The sequence below is a fragment of the Lactuca saligna genome, chromosome 3, assembly GCF_052625555.1.
Source record: "Lactuca saligna cultivar CGN05327 chromosome 3, ASM5262555v1, whole genome shotgun sequence".
Taxonomy (NCBI): Eukaryota; Viridiplantae; Streptophyta; class Magnoliopsida; order Asterales; family Asteraceae; genus Lactuca; species Lactuca saligna.
The window spans coordinates 185,132,626-185,139,053 of record NC_136419.1 but is presented as its reverse complement, the minus strand read 5'-3'; the positions used below and the strand labels follow the sequence as shown (position 1 = coordinate 185,139,053).

Genomic DNA, 6,428 nt, shown 5'->3' with positions numbered 1-6,428 from the left:
ATTGCTGAGGCTGAATACATTGCAGCTGCTGCTTGCACTTCGCAAATCATTTGGATTCAAAGTCAACTTCGTGATTATGCTATCAATATGAAAAAGATTCCTTTGTATTGTGATTCTCAAAGTGCAATTCGCATTTGTCATAATCCAGTACAACACTCAAAGACAAAACAAATAGCTCTCCGATATCATTTTATCAAAGATCATGTGGAAGATGGGAATATTGAAATTCATTTTGTTAAAACCACTAAACAACTTGCTGATATTTTTACTAAACCTCTTAATGAAAAATCATTTGTAAGAATTTTAGCAGGTTTGGGAATGATTGATGCGAATTCAGTTTCAAAATCAATAATTCAAGGATGAAAGGTCCGATCAGAAGCTCTAAGTCGGAATTGTTAAGAAGTTATTGTTCATTCAGAGGCTTCACATGGCTTTGCATCCACATTTCTTTGCATCCGCACATATAACAACTAAGGTTAGGTTTACTTTTGATTCATTTTTATTTTCAAAAAATAGAAAAAAAAAAAAAACCTTGAAAAATCAAAAATATTTTCTTTTGTTTAGTTTTTGTTTTTATAAAAAAAATAAAAAATAAAATAAAATAAAAATAAAATAATTTTTTTTTGTTGTTAACCTTGTTCTTTAAGGATTGTGTGTTTTTAGTTAGTCCAGTGCTTAATGCGAAGAGGTCATGCTTGTATGTTTCTATGGGAAGGTACAATTTCTTTCAACTTTGTACTAGTTAGGATGTCCCTAGAAGCATGTTGTAGCATGTTGTCTCAAGCCTTATATGACTTTATGTGTACGAAAGGAAAGCCTTAATGAAATTATCACATGAAAATTTCTTCCTAATAAGGCTTATATTCGCATTAGTCAAAAGAGCTACCTTACTCTTCTCAAATGAGTTAAGAGTTTTTTGTTTCGTCCATACATAACAGAGGTACATTCGGTCTTATAACCAATCTTTTTCATCATAAAATTCTTAACACAAATCACACACAAAGACGTATGTCCATCTAGAACGTGAAGGAAGAAGAGAGGATCCATCTAGAATGTGAAGGAAGCTTGGATTGGAGCTAATCATCTTGAGATATTGTCTTTGGAGGTATAATTCTTTCCATTTCATATTCATATGGTGGATTTCATAGTTTTAGGGTTTTTCCCTCATAATTTTTTTGAGATCTAGTGAGTATGAGGTCCCCTTGGTATGAATAACATCAGATCTGGACCATGAGAGGTCCCTAGAGCCATTATCTTCCAGCTTTTTGCAAGCAAATAAGGAATTGGAGACTAAGTTGCCATTTCTAGTGTTATTTCTCCATTTGAGGCTTGATATGGGTTGCATGCACATAAAGGATGCACCTTTACATGACTTTTGAGTGTTGAAGGGTTAGATCTATGATTTGGCTAAGCAGATCTGACCTCAGGAGGTTGTTTAAGCAAGTCCATGGAGGAAACTCGCCGAGTCCATATGTAGACTCGACGAGTCGGACCGGGTTGCCCCGGGTCTGACTCCAGTGGTGACCCGGTAAGTTGAGGGGTGACTCAGTGAGTTGAGTGAGGCTTAGAAAGGGAAGAGTCTGTAAGGACGATGGGACTCGCCAAGTCGTCGTATGCACTCGGCGAGTCTGGTCAAAATGGACAGTTGACTTTTGGTTGACTTTTAGGGTTTGTGATTTCTGTGTGATATGTGATATGCATGATTCTGTGTGATATGTGATATGCATGATTCAGAGTTTACAGAGTTAGGACCAGTGGGTCCACAGAGTTATGGGACCAAGAGGGTCCCACAGAGATATTCGACCAGAGGGTCATCAGAGTTACAGCCTTGAGTGGTTGATATGTGTTATGTGGTATTTTGGGGAGCTCACTAAGCATTTATGCTTACAGAGTTTTTTGTATGTGTTTTAGGTACCAGTGATGATCGCGGGAAGGCGCCGACATGATCTGTACACACTCATGGAGCTTTTGTTTATATGATTTTGGGATATATCTTACTATGATGACAATGGATACATTATGTTTAATATTATTTTATGAATGAAAATATGATTTAAATTGTGAAAAAAATATATTTGAAAATTTTGGGTGTTACAAGCCTGGTTCAAACCATACATATTTTTCTTTAGTTTGCACACCAAATTTTCCTTGCCAATTGCGAGAAAACCTTTTGGTTGTGCCATGTAGATGTCTTATTCAAGGTTGATATGGAGAAAAGTTGTTTTCACATCTAGTTGCTCTAGATGGAGATCTTCAGAGGCCATAATTCCCAAAACCATTCTGATTGCAGTCATCTTCACAACTAGAGAAAAGATCTCATTATAATCAACCCTTCTCTTATGTTGAAACCCTTGACTACCAACCTTCCCTTTTATCTCTTGGTTCCATCAATCTCATCCTTAACCTGAAACACCCACTTGTTTTGTAGTGCTTTCTTCCATGTTGGGAGCTTGACCAAGGACCAAGTGTGATTCTTGTCAAGTGAGCTCAATTCTTCTTCCATAGCCTTCTTCCACTATATGGATTCTTTCATCCTCAAGGCTTCGGGATAAGATTCAGGTTCACCATTCTCTGTCAGCAACAAGAAGTTTGCTGAAGGAGATTTGATGTCGAATTATTACTCCACCTAATTTTACCTATGATCTAACTACCTATTCGACTAAAGGCGGTGTACCTTTTCGCAAATAGTATAGCACGAATAGTCGGGTATCAATCTCGGGGAACGGAACTAGTTATTTAATCTAATTGCTACTAAATTAACCTAAATATCTAAGAAAAAGTTTAAATGGTGTTTTATCTGATTTTGCAACTTCAGACTAACTTAATCACTCAACTATCAAATTCAATCAATTTTTAATTTTGCAACTTCAGACTAACTTAATCACTCAACTATTAAATTCAATCAATTTTTACAAACACTTCTGTTTAGTTTGAATTCACTTTCCCTCAATGGTTAGTTATTAATGATGGATAATTCTCGTTGGTTACCAATTAATATATTATTATCAATTTAAGTCCAAATTTACTAATGTTGAATTAATTCATGTAGAGTTATGCATGGTCACACGTAATTAATACAAAATCAATTATTAATTATTATTGGAGCTATGTAAGATTGATTAAACAAACACAATATTATAGTCACAATATATGTTCTTCAGCACAGCCAAATCTAATACTTTAAGCACTTAACTAAGATTGGTTCGATCCTAGCTCTAGAAATTCAATGGTCACTAGCACCCCAGTTAGCCATGCTAAAGTTGATGTTACCAGCACCTACCACACAATGAGAGTTGCTAGAATGGTACTAACATGAGGGAAACATTCCTCCAAACATGAGGGCTTAAATCATACAGAAATAGGCTTAGACACTACATCTAATGGATGACCCTATTTAAAATACATTTTTATAACGCAATTATCTTATACTTTTGATAGAAATGTACATATTTGTAAAAGCTGTGATTGTATGGCCAATCCTTTGATCCACTTAAAACTATTAAAAGCCTACCAAAAGAATAAGCTTTTAAACCCACAAAAATTTCTTCCTTCCACCAATATGGGATAAAAAGAAATTACCAAGTTACAATTATCTTTCGTAATTTCCAACGTTATATTCACACATTTTCACCATATTTTCCTTCGTAAATTCCAACATTATATTGACACATTTTCCCCATATTTACCTACTTATAAAAGTATGGTCTTGACTATGCCAGGGTAATCATCAAGTATGTCTAATTGGTGACAGTCCCTCTTCTTATAATTTCATTTAACCTGTTAGTTAACCTAGATACTTGTTCAACACTCATGATTTCAAACTAACCCATTCTCCATAAAAGTCTTTATCATTTTAGTCTATGGATTAAATTAATACTAATTTACGCAAGCTTGGCTAATTAACCTTTAACCGTTATTTCATATTGACGTTTTAGTACTTAGATTAAATTACACTTCCAACTAACTTATTATTTTTCAATTTAAATCTCAAATCTTTTTATTATATTTTTTTAATTGTTATTTTACTAAAAAGGGCAAAAGCCTCTAGGTCCAAATTAAGGGTGTTACAGATTCCTACGATAAATAATTTTGTGAATGTTTGTCCTTATGATCATGATGAAGAGGTTCAACATTTATATATAAGTTATTATATGGCATGTCAAGTTTGGTCTCGTGTTGGTCATTGACTCATTGGTTGTATACAGTGCTTCGTAATTTTGATTTCCGTATGTACATGTTTTTGTCGGTTAATACCGTTAGCTTGCCAACCATATATGGAGTGTTTAATTTGATTGCACTTTTCTTTTCGATGATAAGTTTGGTATGGAACTTTTGGAATGATTTGGTGTTGGGCACCAACAAATTCCACAGAGATTCTATTTCTGTGAATATTGTTTATTTTTTGTTGGGATAATGACTTGGGGTAATAAGGTTTTCAGTTTGTCGGTATTAAGTCATTAAGGTTTTTTTTTTGTGCGTATTAGACCAATATGGTTGTTATTACCGTGTAGAAATAGTCCTTTTACCGGTTTTAACCGGTAAATAGGACTATTTCTAAATGGTAATAACAATCATATTAGTCTAATACGTACAAAAAAAAACTTTAGTGACCTAATACAGACAAACTGGAAACCTTATTACCCTCCTAAGTCATTAACCCTAATTTTAAAGACATTAAGAATATATGATCATCAACAGTAAACTACTTCGTTTAGAACTCACGTTGTCTCATATAACATGCTACTCCTCTATATGGCGAAGCTCTTCATCTATAGTCGTCCCTTTGGGGACATCCGATAAAATTGGAACAATACAGAGAAGATTAGCATAGCCCCTGCGCAAGGATGACACACACAAATCGAGAAATGGTCTAAAAAAAATTTTAACCCTTCGTCGTCTTCTCTGGAACCCTAATTCCCTTTTCAAATGCTAATAGAGTTCAATTGCAATTCTTACGTTTCAGTAGTTCATCTACTGAAGTCATGATCAGACAACATGTGGATTCTATGGTCAAATTGATCTTCTTGTTGATGTTTTCAACCATTTGTGGCAAGTAAGGGTGATCTTTCTTTCTATAAAGTCTCCTTTAAGTTTTTTACTTTTCCTGTCATTAAGTTTCATGCTTTATAAACTTTCATTTATGTGTTGTATATAGTATGTATGTGTTTGTTTATGTGTAGATTTTTTTATTCATTTTGCAACTTCAGTTTCTTACTTAATGTTGTGGTTTTTCTTTTTATAAAATAATTGATTATAGACATCCTCTGCAAATCCCTGTTGGTTCTACATTTCCATTCGTTATCAAATGTAGACATTGATGGGAGGTATCAAAGTGAGATTGTTTTTGTACATGTGGATGTGTTCATGTAACCATTTAAATGACAAAAAAGAAGTTATTGATAAAATGTTGCATATTTATGTAATGAAGATCATCAATCATATGAGTTTTTGGACTTAAAAGTTCTAGAATGGTTATGAGATAAGTTTAAATGGAAGCAACTATTTTTACTCAAACAAATCAGTCACATTGATTAGTAAGCATGTTTTCTAAATAATTAGGGTTAATGACTTAGGAGGGTAATAAGGTTTCCAGTTTGTCTGTATTAGGTCACTAAGGTTTTTTTTGTACGTATTAAACCAATATGGTTGTTATTACCGTTTAGAAATAATCCTTTTACCGGTTAATAAAAAATGCTTGAGTTTATCCTTTTATCATGAACTAGTTTAATTTATGAAATTCTTAATTGTTTTATGAATTATCACATGTATAGAGTAATTATTGGTTTTTAACTTAGGATTTAATTCATTGTAAACATAATTCACTTAATAGGCTTTCAAGCTTATGAAAATATTGTATAGAACTTAATGCAAGTTTCCAATCAAAATCTAAGAGTTTATTTGGATTAGGGTTACTAAAATTAAGTCAGTTAAAGAGCTTGTTTTGTGTAGATAATTTGAAAAGTAAAGTGATATTAGCGCTTGTTAATATTGCTTAGTAACATATTAGGTTAAATATTATCTAAACATCAAATCATGATCAATTTCATATAGTTGAAAGGAACACGAACAAAAATTGTCCCAAATTTTCCTTAGCTCTAGTTTATTTATTGTAATTTAATTTATTCTTATTTTTAGTTAACTAGAAGAATCCTCTTTTATTTTTAATTGTTGTATACTTTTTGCATAGAGGTTTTTTTTTTATAGTTATGTATCCATGTGGATACAATCCCTATTTCAGGTAGATTATGCATTGGTATAACTATAATATTTTTATAGCCCTAATTATTTGTTGATTCGATGATACTGATAATAAACATAAAGTTTTTATTGTTTATCAACACTTATGAACAATGTTGTTAAAATTGTGATCATGATCGTAGGATTGTACGATTTTACGATTTCACCTATGTAATTAGATCCAGATCATA

At 32.7% G+C, this 6,428-nt stretch overlaps 1 non-coding gene across 1 annotated transcript; it reads left to right on the top strand.

Moving 5' to 3' along the window:
* The first annotated feature begins 4,777 nt into the window (after positions 1-4,777).
* Positions 4,778-4,884, top strand: LOC145038086 (U6 spliceosomal RNA). Its single transcript, XR_013679156.1, has one exon. It is a non-coding gene; the product is annotated as a U6 spliceosomal RNA (small nuclear RNA).
* Positions 4,885-6,428: the final 1,544 nt, after the last annotated feature.